Source organism: Rhinoderma darwinii, chromosome 5 (genome assembly GCF_050947455.1).
Source record: "Rhinoderma darwinii isolate aRhiDar2 chromosome 5, aRhiDar2.hap1, whole genome shotgun sequence".
NCBI lineage: Eukaryota > Metazoa > Chordata > Amphibia > Anura > Rhinodermatidae > Rhinoderma > Rhinoderma darwinii.
Window position 1 is genome coordinate 231423997 of NC_134691.1, and position 14930 is coordinate 231438926.

The following is a 14930-nucleotide window of genomic DNA, read 5'->3' on the forward strand; positions in this document are numbered from 1 at the left end:
GGTCTCCTTCAATGAGTCAAACAATGGTTTTATCAGTTGGGACTTGGTGGCACAAAAAGTTAATAAGAAAATTTGTTTATGGAATCTTAGAAAACTGACAATGGAGGGAAAAATTTTAATCACAAAAATGGTGATTTTACCAATTTTATTATATCTAAGTATGGTTTTCCCTCCCCCTGATATTTTATTAAAAAAGATTACCAAGGCATGTTTTACATTTTTATGGAATTCTAGGATGGAGAAGCTCAGGAGAGAAAAAGTGATGTTACCAAAGCTAATGGGTGGTAAAGATTTTCCAAATATAAAAGCATTTCTTTTAATCCATTTTTTTACACTGTGTCTTAATACTGTTTTTAAGGAACACTACTGGTCTTATTTTATCCGTTTTAACACTGGCTATTTTATGAGGAGGTACGGATGGTTCTCTACGGTTTTAAGCTCGCCATATGCTTTTAACCTGCCAGACCAGTATAAGATTTTAGAAAAAATAGTGAACCTTTTTAACCTAAAAGACAAAAGAATAGAAGATGTAAAAAATAGTAAATATGTTTTAAAGGAAATAAAAGAAAATGTTTTAATAGCCCCCATTAGCAATTTTAATGAAAACAAATGCAAAATTATCTGGAGCATGGTTAATGCTAAATTCATTTTTAATTCACAGAAGGATCTGGCCTGGAGCTGCGCCCACGAGTGTCTTCCATGCCGGGCATTCCAGCATCGAAGGGGACTGACCAACTCGGCTGCGTGTCCAAGGGGAGGATGCCGCGATGACGAGACAGTCTTACATCTCTTTTGGCAATGTTATTTTTCACAACTAATATGGACAAAAATCCTCCCCTTGATGAAGAAGATAACCGGAATAAAAAGAATTACAAGTGAAGGCGTATTTTACGGATGTCTGGAGTGCCCAACAAGGACTCAGAAAATTATGGCATGGAAGATTACTAACTGCGTTAAAGCAGCTCTGTGGGCGGCCAGGAATATTCTTTTATTCAAACATGAAATTTTATCTGTGAATGATATTTTAGGAATTTGTTTTTATGAAATGCACAAATATTATCTTTTAGACAAAAAATTCTCTCCTGTTTTAAGTAGAAAATGGTTTTTTAGCGAATGGAATTCTATAATATGATGCCACCAAGTGCCCTTTTATAAATTGTATGATTTTAATCTGACAATTTGTATTTATTTTTTAACCATTGTTGTAAAATGTGAATCCCTGTAAAAATGTTGAAAAATGTTAATTTATTGTAAAACCTGAAAAATTTTAAATAAACGGTTACCCCCAAAGTTGGGGTAGTCAACTTAAAAAAATCTGTTCTTATCAGTTTAATATCTGATACGTCCCCTATCTGGGGACCATATATTAAATGGATTTTTAGAACAGGGAGATGGAAATAGAGCTTGCTCTGTCCACTCCACGCATTGACCTGGTATTGCAGTATTTCCAGGACCGGTGCACCCTTTCCTTATGTGTTGACTAAAATCAGATTCCAAAAGTGTTTTTTGTGTTTGCCATTGTTTCTGTCTTTCTGAAGGGATCTCCCCTTTTAATCCCATTATTTCAACACCTGTTGGACAATGCATGAGTGATAATGAGCTAATTGATTAAATGCAATTAATGAATACATTGCCACCTCTTGTTTTGTGTCGTCTGTGTGTCTGTGTTTCCGGCATTTCACATTGGAACAGCTCATTCACCTTCCTTGTCTTCTCTCCGCCCTCCCTTTTAGGTAAGTTAAAGAGCTGCACCTGAGCCAGCCACTGATTGATGCAGCACCACAGTCAAATAGTGGAGTGGAGTAGGGGAACAGCAAACAGCCATTAAAGCCGCCCGCCCGCCACAATGGACCTACCTGTGTACACTAGATGGATGTGATGGAATGTACTGTCGTCCCTACATTTCAAGAAGGAGTAAGAATTGCAGTTGCAACAAAGCCTTGCTTGCCTACAAAGAGAGCAGCAATTTGGATTTGTTACTATGTTACCTAGAAGAATAACAAACTGTGCAAGGATGGAGGTTGTAGGAGCAAGGAGAAGTTGTCTGTAAAGTTGGTGGATGCTTATTTTCCATTTTGCAGTCCCTTGTCTCCCTCTTGTGGCCTCCTGGAGGCAACTAGCTGTGCAAAAAAAGACAGCCTGGCGGCCGGCTGTTGCAGTGTTGCCCTCTCAGGCAACACTGAGTGACTGACTGAGCCGCACCGTCTTATATAAAGTTCAGACGGAACTTTGCACGTGTCATAGTGGAGCCCTGAGGAGCCAGAGCCAGCTTTCTGACATCATAATGGGGCCTCAGAGATAAAAGCCTGGGCCCAGGCAGTGTTGGTCAGTGCTGCTCAGCAGGCAGCACTGGACTGGACTGGATTACAGCTGATACAAGGTGTGAAGGAACAAGGGGTGGCTGTGGGCATGCACTTGCTGCCGCTGCCAGTGTTTATCTGCATGGCAGCAGGGCATTTGGGCGTTGCCAGGAAGGCGTTTTTATGTAGATTCCTCCTCTTTCAGCACTGCATTGTGGTGCAAGCAAAAGAAGCAAATCCTGTCTGGCTTCCTCTCCGGCCTTTATTCACCTCCCGTGTAGCTGTGAGTGTGTGAGCCTGCAGGGCCCCATGGAATTGCCTAGAAGTAGGCTGAATCGCTGCAAGGGCTGAACAGCAGTATCGGGCAGGCTCGGGCAACGCGCGGCCCGTTCGGGTTATCGCTTCTCGGCCTTTTGGCTAAGATCAAGTGTAGTATCTGTTCTTATCAGTTTAATATCTGATACGTCCCCTATCTGGGGACCATATATTAAATGGATTTTTAGAACAGGGAGATGGAAATAGAGCTTGCTCTGTCCACTCCACGCATTGACCTGGTATTGCAGTATTTCCAGGACCGGTGCACCCTTTCCTTATGTGTTGACTAAAATCAGATTCCAAAAGTGTTTTTTGTGTTTGCCATTGTTTCTGTCTTTCTGAAGGGATCTCCCCTTTTAATCCCATTATTTCAACACCTGTTGGACAATGCATGAGTGATAATGAGCTAATTGATTAAATGCAATTAATGAATACATTGCCACCTCTTGTTTTGTGTCGTCTGTGTGTCTGTGTTTCCGGCATTTCACATTGGAACAGCTCATTCACCTTCCTTGTCTTCTCTCCGCCCTCCCTTTTAGGTAAGTTAAAGAGCTGCACCTGAGCCAGCCACTGATTGATGCAGCACCACAGTCAAATAGTGGAGTGGAGTAGGGGAACAGCAAACAGCCATTAAAGCCGCCCGCCCGCCCGCCCGCCCGCCACAATGGACCTACCTGTGTACACTAGATGGATGTGATGGAATGTACTGTCGTCCCTACATTTCAAGAAGGAGTAAGAATTGCAGTTGCAACAAAGCCTTGCTTGCCTACAAAGAGAGCAGCAATTTGGATTTGTTACTATGTTACCTAGAAGAATAACAAACTGTGCAAGGATGGAGGTTGTAGGAGCAAGGAGAAGTTGTCTGTAAAGTTGGTGGATGCTTATTTTCCATTTTGCAGTCCCTTGTCTCCCTCTTGTGGCCTCCTGGAGGCAACTAGCTGTGCAAAAAAAGACAGCCTGGCGGCCGGCTGTTGCAGTGTTGCCCTCTCAGGCAACACTGAGTGACTGACTGAGCCGCACCGTCTTATATAAAGTTCAGACGGAACTTTGCACGTGTCATAGTGGAGCCCTGAGGAGCCAGAGCCAGCTTTCTGACATCATAATGGGGCCTCAGAGATAAAAGCCTGGGCCCAGGCAGTGTTGGTCAGTGCTGCTCAGCAGGCAGCACTGGACTGGACTGGATTACAGCTGATACAAGGTGTGAAGGAACAAGGGGTGGCTGTGGGCATGCACTTGCTGCCGCTGCCAGTGTTTATCTGCATGGCAGCAGGGCATTTGGGCGTTGCCAGGAAGGCGTTTTTATGTAGATTCCTCCTCTTTCAGCACTGCATTGTGGTGCAAGCAAAAGAAGCAAATCCTGTCTGGCTTCCTCTCCGGCCTTTATTCACCTCCCGTGTAGCTGTGAGTGTGTGAGCCTGCAGGGCCCCATGGAATTGCCTAGAAGTAGGCTGAATCGCTGCAAGGGCTGAACAGCAGTATCGGGCAGGCTCGGGCAACGCGCGGCCCGTTCGGGTTATCGCTTCTCGGCCTTTTGGCTAAGATCAAGTGTAGTACTTTAGGGTATTGCCTTGTTTCTTGGTCAGGAGGTGCCCTGGTACCCTTTTCCTTGGCCTGGGGGGATCGTTTCTCTTAGGAGAGACTTCACCCCTCTGCTGCTATTGGGGAGGAGGATTAGTCCAGGGCAACGGGGAGCGATCACCTGCCTGGTACTTCGGTACTGAAGGTATTCTTTGGAGATTGCTGGAATTCGTTTGGAGCAGGATGGAGGAAATTCCCGAATATATGCGTACCAGGAATGCTGTCCGGTTTTTCGTGGAGGAATCTGAGCGACAAAGGAAGGATCTGGAGTTCATCACAAAGGTTCTTTTGTTGGATTTCTTTCAGCTGGAGAGATCATGCATTTTGGCGGTGATGGACTATCCGAGGAGAGGGTGCTTTGACGTTACCTTCGCCACAGAAGAAATTTATGCTGTCTTTTTAGAACGCTTGAAGGAAGGTAAAAGGGACCCAAGACTTGTGGGTGTGAAGGTAACACCACATTTTGTGCCAAACAAAAAGTTGGTGGTTGTAAAAATGTTTTCGCCTTACGTGGATGAAGAGGACATTAAGTTATTTCTCAATAAGTTTTGTGAGGAGGTGGTGGGAAAGGGGAAAGTGTTTAACCCTTTTGGATTTTGGACTGGGAAGTGGAAATTTCTTTGTAAATTTGTGAGAATTGGTGAATCTAGAAACCTATTGTTTCCTCCAGCGCGGTTCAAGATTGGAAGTGCGTGTGGAAATTTATTTTTTCTTGGAATGGATATGTTTTGTTTGAATTGTAAAGAGTATGGTCATGAGAGAGAAGCCTGTGAGAAAGTAATGTGTACAAAATGTCTGCAAGAGGGACATAAGTATAATGAATGTCAGAAAGGGAAAGTATGTAATATGTGTGGAGAGGAGGGGCACATATTCAAATCGTGCCCAAAGAAAAGCAAACGTGAGGTACAAGAGGAAAATAAGAAGATAGTCAAAAGAAAGGAAGCGGAAGTTAGTTTGGAAGAAGGCAAGCTTCATAAATTGGAAGGAAGTGGGCAAAGTGATGAGAAAAAAAGGAAAAAAGCAGAGAGAAAGAAAAAAAGTGTCATTTCAGAAGAGGAAAGAGCAGAAAGAGACAGGTTATTGGAAGAAGTAGAGCAGTTACGTAGTAAAATTAATTTTGAAAAAATGCGGAGGAGGGTGCGGCTCTGTGTAAGAGAAAATTTACCAGGGTTTCTTGAAAGGTATGGTGTGCCAACATGGTTAACGTGCATTGTAAACTGTGAGTGGGATGGTAATGATTTGCAGGAACATCTAGTGGATATGTTAGGAACTATTGCTGTTAAAAAAGGAATGTTTTTTTGATTTCTTAAGGAAAAAAAAGGAAAGAGGAAAACAAAAATTAATTGTACGTTTTCAGTTTTCATTGTGATGATCTAAGTCTTTTTTATTTTGAATTTTATGATTTTTAAGACGTGATCTGAATGAATTAAAAAAAAAAAAAAAAAAAAAAAAAATCTGTTCTTATCAGTTTAATATCTGATACGTCCCCTATCTGGGGACCATATATTAAATGGATTTTTAGAACAGGGAGATGGAAATAGAGCTTGCTCTGTCCACTCCACGCATTGACCTGGTATTGCAGTATTTCCAGGACCGGTGCACCCTTTCCTTATGTGTTGACTAAAATCAGATTCCAAAAGTGTTTTTTGTGTTTGCCATTGTTTCTGTCTTTCTGAAGGGATCTCCCCTTTTAATCCCATTATTTCAACACCTGTTGGACAATGCATGAGTGATAATGAGCTAATTGATTAAATGCAATTAATGAATACATTGCCACCTCTTGTTTTGTGTCGTCTGTGTGTCTGTGTTTCCGGCATTTCACATTGGAACAGCTCATTCACCTTCCTTGTCTTCTCTCCGCCCTCCCTTTTAGGTAAGTTAAAGAGCTGCACCTGAGCCAGCCACTGATTGATGCAGCACCACAATCAAATAGTGGAGTGGAGTAGGGGAACAGAAAACAGCCATTAAAGCCGCCCGCCCGCCCGCCCGCCCGCCCGCCCGCCACAATGGACCTACCTGTGTACACTAGATGGATGTGATGGAATGTACTGTCGTCCCTACATTTCAAGAAGGAGTAAGAATTACAGTTGCAACAAAGCCTTGCTTGCCTACAAAGAGAGCAGCAATTTGGATTTGTTACTATGTTACCTAGAAGAATAACAAACTGTGCAAGGATGGAGGTTGTAGGAGCAAGGAGAAGTTGTCTGTAAAGTTGGTGGATGCTTATTTTCCATTTTGCAGTCCCTTGTCTCCCTCTTGTGGCCTCCTGGAGGCAACTAGCTGTGCAAAGAAAGACAGCCTGGCGGCCGGCTGTTGCAGTGTTGCCCTCTCAGGCAACACTGAGTGACTGACTGAGCCGCACCGTCTTATATAAAGTTCAGACGGAACTTTGCACGTGTCATAGTGGAGCCCTGAGGAGCCAGAGCCAGCTTTCTGACATCATAATGGGGCCTCAGAGATAAAAGCCTGGGCCCAGGCAGTGTTGGTCAGTGCTGCTCAGCAGGCAGCACTGGACTGGACTGGATTACAGCTGATACAAGGTGTGAAGGAACAAGGGGTGGCTGTGGGCATGCACTTGCTGCCGCTGCCAGTGTTTATCTGCATGGCAGCAGGGCATTTGGGCGTTGCCAGGAAGGCGTTTTTATGTAGATTCCTCCTCTTTCAGCACTGCATTGTGGTGCAAGCAAAAGAAGCAAATCCTGTCTGGCTTCCTCTCCGGCCTTTATTCACCTCCCGTGTAGCTGTGAGTGTGTGAGCCTGCAGGGCCCCATGGAATTGCCTAGAAGTAGGCTGAATCGCTGCAAGGGCTGAACAGCAGTATCGGGCAGGCTCGGGCAACGCGCGGCCCGTTCGGGTTATCGCTTCTCGGCCTTTTGGCTAAGATCAAGTGTAGTATCTGTTCTTATCAGTTTAATATCTGATACGTCCCCTATCTGGGGACCATATATTAAATGGATTTTTAGAACAGGGAGATGGAAATAGAGCTTGCTCTGTCCACTCCACGCATTGACCTGGTATTGCAGTATTTCCAGGACCGGTGCACCCTTTCCTTATGTGTTGACTAAAATCAGATTCCAAAAGTGTTTTTTGTGTTTGCCATTGTTTCTGTCTTTCTGAAGGGATCTCCCCTTTTAATCCCATTATTTCAACACCTGTTGGACAATGCATGAGTGATAATGAGCTAATTGATTAAATGCAATTAATGAATACATTGCCACCTCTTGTTTTGTGTCGTCTGTGTGTCTGTGTTTCCGGCATTTCACATTGGAACAGCTCATTCACCTTCCTTGTCTTCTCTCCGCCCTCCCTTTTAGGTAAGTTAAAGAGCTGCACCTGAGCCAGCCACTGATTGATGCAGCACCACAGTCAAATAGTGGAGTGGAGTAGGGGAACAGCAAACAGCCATTAAAGCCGCCCGCCCGCCCGCCCGCCCGCCCGCCACAATGGACCTACCTGTGTACACTAGATGGATGTGATGGAATGTACTGTCGTCCCTACATTTCAAGAAGGAGTAAGAATTGCAGTTGCAACAAAGCCTTGCTTGCCTACAAAGAGAGCAGCAATTTGGATTTGTTACTATGTTACCTAGAAGAATAACAAACTGTGCAAGGATGGAGGTTGTAGGAGCAAGGAGAAGTTGTCTGTAAAGTTGGTGGATGCTTATTTTCCATTTTGCAGTCCCTTGTCTCCCTCTTGTGGCCTCCTGGAGGCAACTAGCTGTGCAAAAAAAGACAGCCTGGCGGCCGGCTGTTGCAGTGTTGCCCTCTCAGGCAACACTGAGTGACTGACTGAGCCGCACCGTCTTATATAAAGTTCAGACGGAACTTTGCACGTGTCATAGTGGAGCCCTGAGGAGCCAGAGCCAGCTTTCTGACATCATAATGGGGCCTCAGAGATAAAAGCCTGGGCCCAGGCAGTGTTGGTCAGTGCTGCTCAGCAGGCAGCACTGGACTGGACTGGATTACAGCTGATACAAGGTGTGAAGGAACAAGGGGTGGCTGTGGGCATGCACTTGCTGCCGCTGCCAGTGTTTATCTGCATGGCAGCAGGGCATTTGGGCGTTGCCAGGAAGGCGTTTTTATGTAGATTCCTCCTCTTTCAGCACTACATTGTGGTGCAAGCAAAAGAAGCAAATCCTGTCTGGCTTCCTCTCCGGCCTTTATTCACCTCCCGTGTAGCTGTGAGTGTGTGAGCCTGCAGGGCCCCATGGAATTGCCTAGAAGTAGGCTGAATCGCTGCAAGGGCTGAACAGCAGTATCGGGCAGGCTCGGGCAACGCGCGGCCCGTTCGGGTTATCGCTTCTCGGCCTTTTGGCTAAGATCAAGTGTAGTATCTGTTCTTATCAGTTTAATATCTGATACGTCCCCTATCTGGGGACCATATATTAAATGGATTTTTAGAACAGGGAGATGGAAATAGAGCTTGCTCTGTCCACTCCACGCATTGACCTGGTATTGCAGTATTTCCAGGACCGGTGCACCCTTTCCTTATGTGTTGACTAAAATCAGATTCCAAAAGTGTTTTTTGTGTTTGCCATTGTTTCTGTCTTTCTGAAGGGATCTCCCCTTTTAATCCCATTATTTCAACACCTGTTGGACAATGCATGAGTGACAATGAGCTAATTGATTAAATGCAATTAATGAATACATTGCCACCTCTTGTTTTGTGTCGTCTGTGTGTCTGTGTTTCCGGCATTTCACATTGGAACAGCTCATTCACCTTCCTTGTCTTCTCTCCGCCCTCCCTTTTAGGTAAGTTAAAGAGCTGCACCTGAGCCAGCCACTGATTGATGCAGCACCACAGTCAAATAGTGGAGTGGAGTAGGGGAACAGCAAACAGCCATTAAAGCCGCCCGCCCGCCCGCCACAATGGACCTACCTGTGTACACTAGATGGATGTGATGGAATGTACTGTCGTCCCTACATTTCAAGAAGGAGTAAGAATTGCAGTTGCAACAAAGCCTTGCTTGCCTACAAAGAGAGCAGCAATTTGGATTTGTTACTATGTTACCTAGAAGAATAACAAACTGTGCAAGGATGGAGGTTGTAGGAGCAAGGAGAAGTTGTCTGTAAAGTTGGTGGATGCTTATTTTCCATTTTGCAGTCCCTTGTCTCCCTCTTGTGGCCTCCTGGAGGCAACTAGCTGTGCAAAAAAAGACAGCCTGGCGGCCGGCTGTTGCAGTGTTGCCCTCTCAGGCAACACTGAGTGACTGACTGAGCCGCACCGTCTTATATAAAGTTCAGACGGAACTTTGCACGTGTCATAGTGGAGCCCTGAGGAGCCAGAGCCAGCTTTCTGACATCATAATGGGGCCTCAGAGATAAAAGCCTGGGCCCAGGCAGTGTTGGTCAGTGCTGCTCAGCAGGCAGCACTGGACTGGACTGGATTACAGCTGATACAAGGTGTGAAGGAACAAGGGGTGGCTGTGGGCATGCACTTGCTGCCGCTGCCAGTGTTTATCTGCATGGCAGCAGGGCATTTGGGCGTTGCCAGGAAGGCGTTTTTATGTAGATTCCTCCTCTTTCAGCACTGCATTGTGGTGCAAGCAAAAGAAGCAAATCCTGTCTGGCTTCCTCTTCGGCCTTTATTCACCTCCCGTGTAGCTGTGAGTGTGTGAGCCTGCAGGGCCCCATGGAATTGCCTAGAAGTAGGCTGAATCGCTGCAAGGGCTGAACAGCAGTATCGGGCAGGCTCGGGCAACGCGCCGCCCGTTCGGTTTATCGCTTCTCGGCCTTTTGGCTAAGATCAAGTGTAGTATCTGTTCTTATCAGTTTAATATCTGATACGTCCCCTATCTGGGGACCATATATTAAATGGATTTTTAGAACAGGGAGATGGAAATAGAGCTTGCTCTGTCCACTCCACGCATTGACCTGGTATTGCAGTATTTCCAGGACCGGTGCACCCTTTCCTTATGTGTTGACTAAAATCAGATTCCAAAAGTGTTTTTTGTGTTTGCCATTGTTTCTGTCTTTCTGAAGGGATCTCCCCTTTTAATCCCATTATTTCAACACCTGTTGGACAATGCATGAGTGATAATGAGCTAATTGATTAAATGCAATTAATGAATACATTGCCACCTCTTGTTTTGTGTCGTCTGTGTGTCTGTGTTTCCGGCATTTCACATTGGAACAGCTCATTCACCTTCCTTGTCTTCTCTCCGCCCTCCCTTTTAGGTAAGTTAAAGAGCTGCACCTGAGCCAGCCACTGATTGATGCAGCACCACAGTCAAATAGTGGAGTGGAGTAGGGGAACAGCAAACAGCCATTAAAGCCGCCCGCCCGCCCGCCCGCCCGCCCGCCACAATGGACCTACCTGTGTACACTAGATGGATGTGATGGAATGTACTGTCGTCCCTACATTTCAAGAAGGAGTAAGAATTGCAGTTGCAACAAAGCCTTGCTTGCCTACAAAGAGAGCAGCAATTTGGATTTGTTACTATGTTACCTAGAAGAATAACAAACTGTGCAAGGATGGAGGTTGTAGGAGCAAGGAGAAGTTGTCTGTAAAGTTGGTGGATGCTTATTTTCCATTTTGCAGTCCCTTGTCTCCCTCTTGTGGCCTCCTGGAGGCAACTAGCTGTGCAAAAAAAGACAGCCTGGCGGCCGGCTGTTGCAGTGTTGCCCTCTCAGGCAACACTGAGTGACTGACTGAGCCGCACCGTCTTATATAAAGTTCAGACGGAACTTTGCACGTGTCATAGTGGAGCCCTGAGGAGCCAGAGCCAGCTTTCTGACATCATAATGGGGCCTCAGAGATAAAAGCCTGGGCCCAGGCAGTGTTGGTCAGTGCTGCTCAGCAGGCAGCACTGGACTGGACTGGATTACAGCTGATACAAGGTGTGAAGGAACAAGGGGTGGCTGTGGGCATGCACTTGCTGCCGCTGCCAGTGTTTATCTGCATGGCAGCAGGGCATTTGGGCGTTGCCAGGAAGGCGTTTTTATGTAGATTCCTCCTCTTTCAGCACTGCATTGTGGTGCAAGCAAAAGAAGCAAATCCTGTCTGGCTTCCTCTCCGGCCTTTATTCACCTCCCGTGTAGCTGTGAGTGTGTGAGCCTGCAGGGCCCCATGGAATTGCCTAGAAGTAGGCTGAATCGCTGCAAGGGCTGAACAGCAGTATCGGGCAGGCTCGGGCAACGCGCGGCCCGTTCGGGTTATCGCTTCTCGGCCTTTTGGCTAAGATCAAGTGTAGTATCTGTTCTTATCAGTTTAATATCTGATACGTCCCCTATCTGGGGACCATATATTAAATGGATTTTTAGAACAGGGAGATGGAAATAGAGCTTGCTCTGTCCACTCCACGCATTGACCTGGTATTGCAGTATTTCCAGGACCGGTGCACCCTTTCCTTATGTGTTGACTAAAATCAGATTCCAAAAGTGTTTTTTGTGTTTGCCATTGTTTCTGTCTTTCTGAAGGGATCTCCCCTTTTAATCCCATTATTTCAACACCTGTTGGACAATGCATGAGTGATAATGAGCTAATTGATTAAATGCAATTAATGAATACATTGCCACCTCTTGTTTTGTGTCGTCTGTGTGTCTGTGTTTCCGGCATTTCACATTGGAACAGCTCATTCACCTTCCTTGTCTTCTCTCCGCCCTCCCTTTTAGGTAAGTTAAAGAGCTGCACCTGAGCCAGCCACTGATTGATGCAGCACCACAGTCAAATAGTGGAGTGGAGTAGGGGAACAGCAAACAGCCATTAAAGCCGCCCGCCCGCCCGCCCGCCACAATGGACCTACCTGTGTACACTAGATGGATGTGATGGAATGTACTGTCGTCCCTACATTTCAAGAAGGAGTAAGAATTGCAGTTGCAACAAAGCCTTGCTTGCCTACAAAGAGAGCAGCAATTTGGATTTGTTACTATGTTACCTAGAAGAATAACAAACTGTGCAAGGATGGAGGTTGTAGGAGCAAGGAGAAGTTGTCTGTAAAGTTGGTGGATGCTTATTTTCCATTTTGCAGTCCCTTGTCTCCCTCTTGTGGCCTCCTGGAGGCAACTAGCTGTGCAAAAAAAGACAGCCTGGCGGCCGGCTGTTGCAGTGTTGCCCTCTCAGGCAACACTGAGTGACTGACTGAGCCGCACCGTCTTATATAAAGTTCAGACGGAACTTTGCACGTGTCATAGTGGAGCCCTGAGGAGCCAGAGCCAGCTTTCTGACATCATAATGGGGCCTCAGAGATAAAAGCCTGGGCCCAGGCAGTGTTGGTCAGTGCTGCTCAGCAGGCAGCACTGGACTGGACTGGATTACAGCTGATACAAGGTGTGAAGGAACAAGGGGTGGCTGTGGGCATGCACTTGCTGCCGCTGCCAGTGTTTATCTGCATGGCAGCAGGGCATTTGGGCGTTGCCAGGAAGGCGTTTTTATGTAGATTCCTCCTCTTTCAGCACTGCATTGTGGTGCAAGCAAAAGAAGCAAATCCTGTCTGGCTTCCTCTCCGGCCTTTATTCACCTCCCGTGTAGCTGTGAGTGTGTGAGCCTGCAGGGCCCCATGGAATTGCCTAGAAGTAGGCTGAATCGCTGCAAGGGCTGAACAGCAGTATCGGGCAGGCTCGGGCAACGCGCGGCCCGTTCGGGTTATCGCTTCTCGGCCTTCTGGCTGAGATCAAGTGTAGTGCTGTTTATTCGTATCAGTACTGCCTTGGTCTTGGTTGGGAGGTGCTCCGGTACCCTCTCTCTCGGCCTCGGGGGATCGTCCAGGTTCGCCTGGACTTCACCCCCGTGCTGCTATTTGGGAGAGAGGCTTAGTCCGTAGCAACGAGTTGCGATCCCCCCCCCCCCAGCCCCTTGGTCTCCTTAACCCAAGGGGTGCAGCGAAAGCTGTGCGGTTCGACCTGGCTACGCAAATGGCAGGCGAACCTGATGCGGTGCCGGTATACGCCCGGCTTAAGAATTCTGCACGATTTATCGTGGCAGAGGGTGGAGGCGGTCCACGTGGTATCAAATTCTTGGTCCATACCATTTTGGAAAATCTGCTGGCGGTCCACAAGAACGAGCTCTTGGCTATCCAGGACTACCCGAAACGAGGAATTTATGATGTCACCTTCATGGGTGAAGGAATACTCCGTGATGCTATGGACAGAGCTGAGAGGAAACAAGGTGAACTCGTGACAGCGGGAGTCAAGGTAGTAGAGCATGAATTTGAAATAACCAAACTCGTGGTGATTAAGATGTATTCCCCATATGTGAGAGATATGGAAGTGGCAGCATTTCTAGCTGCCTACTTCAAAAATGTCAAGCTCATGGGGAGAGTGATGAACGAGTGTGGAGTGTGGACCGCCAAATGGAAGTTTTTAGTCACGCTGATAAAGGACCCCTCCACCCAGGAAACGAGGTTACCACCGGCTCATTTAAAATTGGAAATGTGAATGGCGACCTCTACTTCTCAGGGATGCCAAACTTCTGCAGGGCTTGCGGTACCTATGGACATACCAGTTTTAACTGCGATGTCACCTGTAGAAACTGTGGAAGCAAAGAGCACAATATAAGGGAGTGCATAGGAGAAAAGAAATGTAATTTTTGTCAAAAAACTGGTCACCTGTATTTTTCTTGTCCTCATAGGTACCGAAGCGGAGAAGAAGAGCAACCCGGGGCGCCCCCACGTGCTCCACCAGCAGACCAAACCCGTCCTCAGGGAGAGGAACAGACCAGCCACAGGACAGAGGAGAGAGGTACCTGGGCTTCAAAGGTGCGAGGGACTGGAGCCAAAACAGGTACCTCGCAGCCAGCAACCTTGGAGGATAAAAGGGAGTCTAGCGCAAAAGAAAAACGTCAGGCAAAACGGAAGGCTGAAAAGGAGCAGGACGGAAAAACTGAGGCATCCCAGAAGGCTGGTTGCTCAGGGGGTGCCGGGCCTGCTCCAAGCCCTGGGTCTCTGGCATCCTCGTCGGATGAAGAGGACGAGGTGCCGGTGGGTCCCCGGAAAAAAGGGAGGCAAACGAGAGTCAGTAGGGGGGAGACAGGGGAGGAGCAGATGGACACTACAGTGAAAAGCGATGTGGCTCCTCCTAGGACCCCCTCCTCGCCGCGACTGGTGAGGAGGGCGGGCACTGTTCCCCCTGTGGTAACTGACACCCCACCTTGTGCGCAACCTCCCCCTCCAGAAGAGCCTGCACGGCCCCAGGGGGGAGGTGCGAGCCCCCTAGGGGACCCACCCGATCTAGATGGTCAACCACTTGAGACCCAGGGAGACCTGACTGCGTTTGGGCTCCCGATGCACAGAAGTTTGGTTGCTGGCGCTATCCTCAGCGAAGGCAGTTCCTCTCCCGCGTTTTCCCTCATTACAAACGATTCAGATGGGGGCGGGTATATAAGTTCCAGCGAGATTTTTAGTATTGCTGGTGGAGAAAATATCTGATTTTAAAATACGCTAATATTTATTATTTTAAAATCAAAATCCGCCTTAAATCTCCACAATGTCTGAGCTAAAGGGAATATCCCTCAACGTGAGGGGCGCCAAGTCCAAAGTTAGAAGGGTTGCTCTCTTCAATTATTTATCTTGCCTGGCAGCCTCTGTTTTTTTCCTGCAGGAGTGTGGCATTCCCCATATGATGAAGTACAATAAATATAAAGAGGATTGGAAGTATGGTCCATCAGTCTGGTCTGGATCAAATGAGTCCAGATCAGCAGGGGTCGCCATTCTTTTTAAGGGAAACGTTTTTATTGATTTTATTCAAGAGATTCTTCCAGGACGTATTTTATTGGTTAAAGCTTTTATTGACGGCGTAAAAT

At 46.9% G+C, this 14930-nt stretch overlaps 6 non-coding genes and 2 pseudogenes across 6 annotated transcripts; all 8 read left to right on the forward strand.

Moving 5' to 3' along the window:
- The first annotated feature begins 1279 nt into the window (after positions 1-1279).
- On the forward strand, positions 1280-1467 carry LOC142654053 (U2 spliceosomal RNA). Its single transcript, XR_012848850.1, has one exon. It is a non-coding gene; the product is annotated as a U2 spliceosomal RNA (small nuclear RNA).
- Positions 1468-2697: 1230 nt separating this feature from the next.
- LOC142653290 (U2 spliceosomal RNA) lies at positions 2698-2888 on the forward strand. Its single transcript, XR_012848227.1, has one exon. It is a non-coding gene; the product is annotated as a U2 spliceosomal RNA (small nuclear RNA).
- Positions 2889-4130: 1242 nt separating this feature from the next.
- Positions 4131-4241, forward strand: LOC142654649 (U2 spliceosomal RNA; annotated as a pseudogene).
- Positions 4242-5591: 1350 nt separating this feature from the next.
- Positions 5592-5800, forward strand: LOC142654029 (U2 spliceosomal RNA; annotated as a pseudogene).
- A 1250-nt stretch (positions 5801-7050) lies between these two features.
- Positions 7051-7241, forward strand: LOC142653291 (U2 spliceosomal RNA). The gene has a single exon (XR_012848228.1). It is a non-coding gene; the product is annotated as a U2 spliceosomal RNA (small nuclear RNA).
- Positions 7242-8487: 1246 nt separating this feature from the next.
- On the forward strand, positions 8488-8678 carry LOC142653292 (U2 spliceosomal RNA). The gene has a single exon (XR_012848229.1). It is a non-coding gene; the product is annotated as a U2 spliceosomal RNA (small nuclear RNA).
- Positions 8679-9912: 1234 nt separating this feature from the next.
- Positions 9913-10103, forward strand: LOC142653293 (U2 spliceosomal RNA). The gene has a single exon (XR_012848230.1). It is a non-coding gene; the product is annotated as a U2 spliceosomal RNA (small nuclear RNA).
- Positions 10104-11349: 1246 nt separating this feature from the next.
- Positions 11350-11540, forward strand: LOC142653294 (U2 spliceosomal RNA). The gene has a single exon (XR_012848231.1). It is a non-coding gene; the product is annotated as a U2 spliceosomal RNA (small nuclear RNA).
- Positions 11541-14930: the final 3390 nt, after the last annotated feature.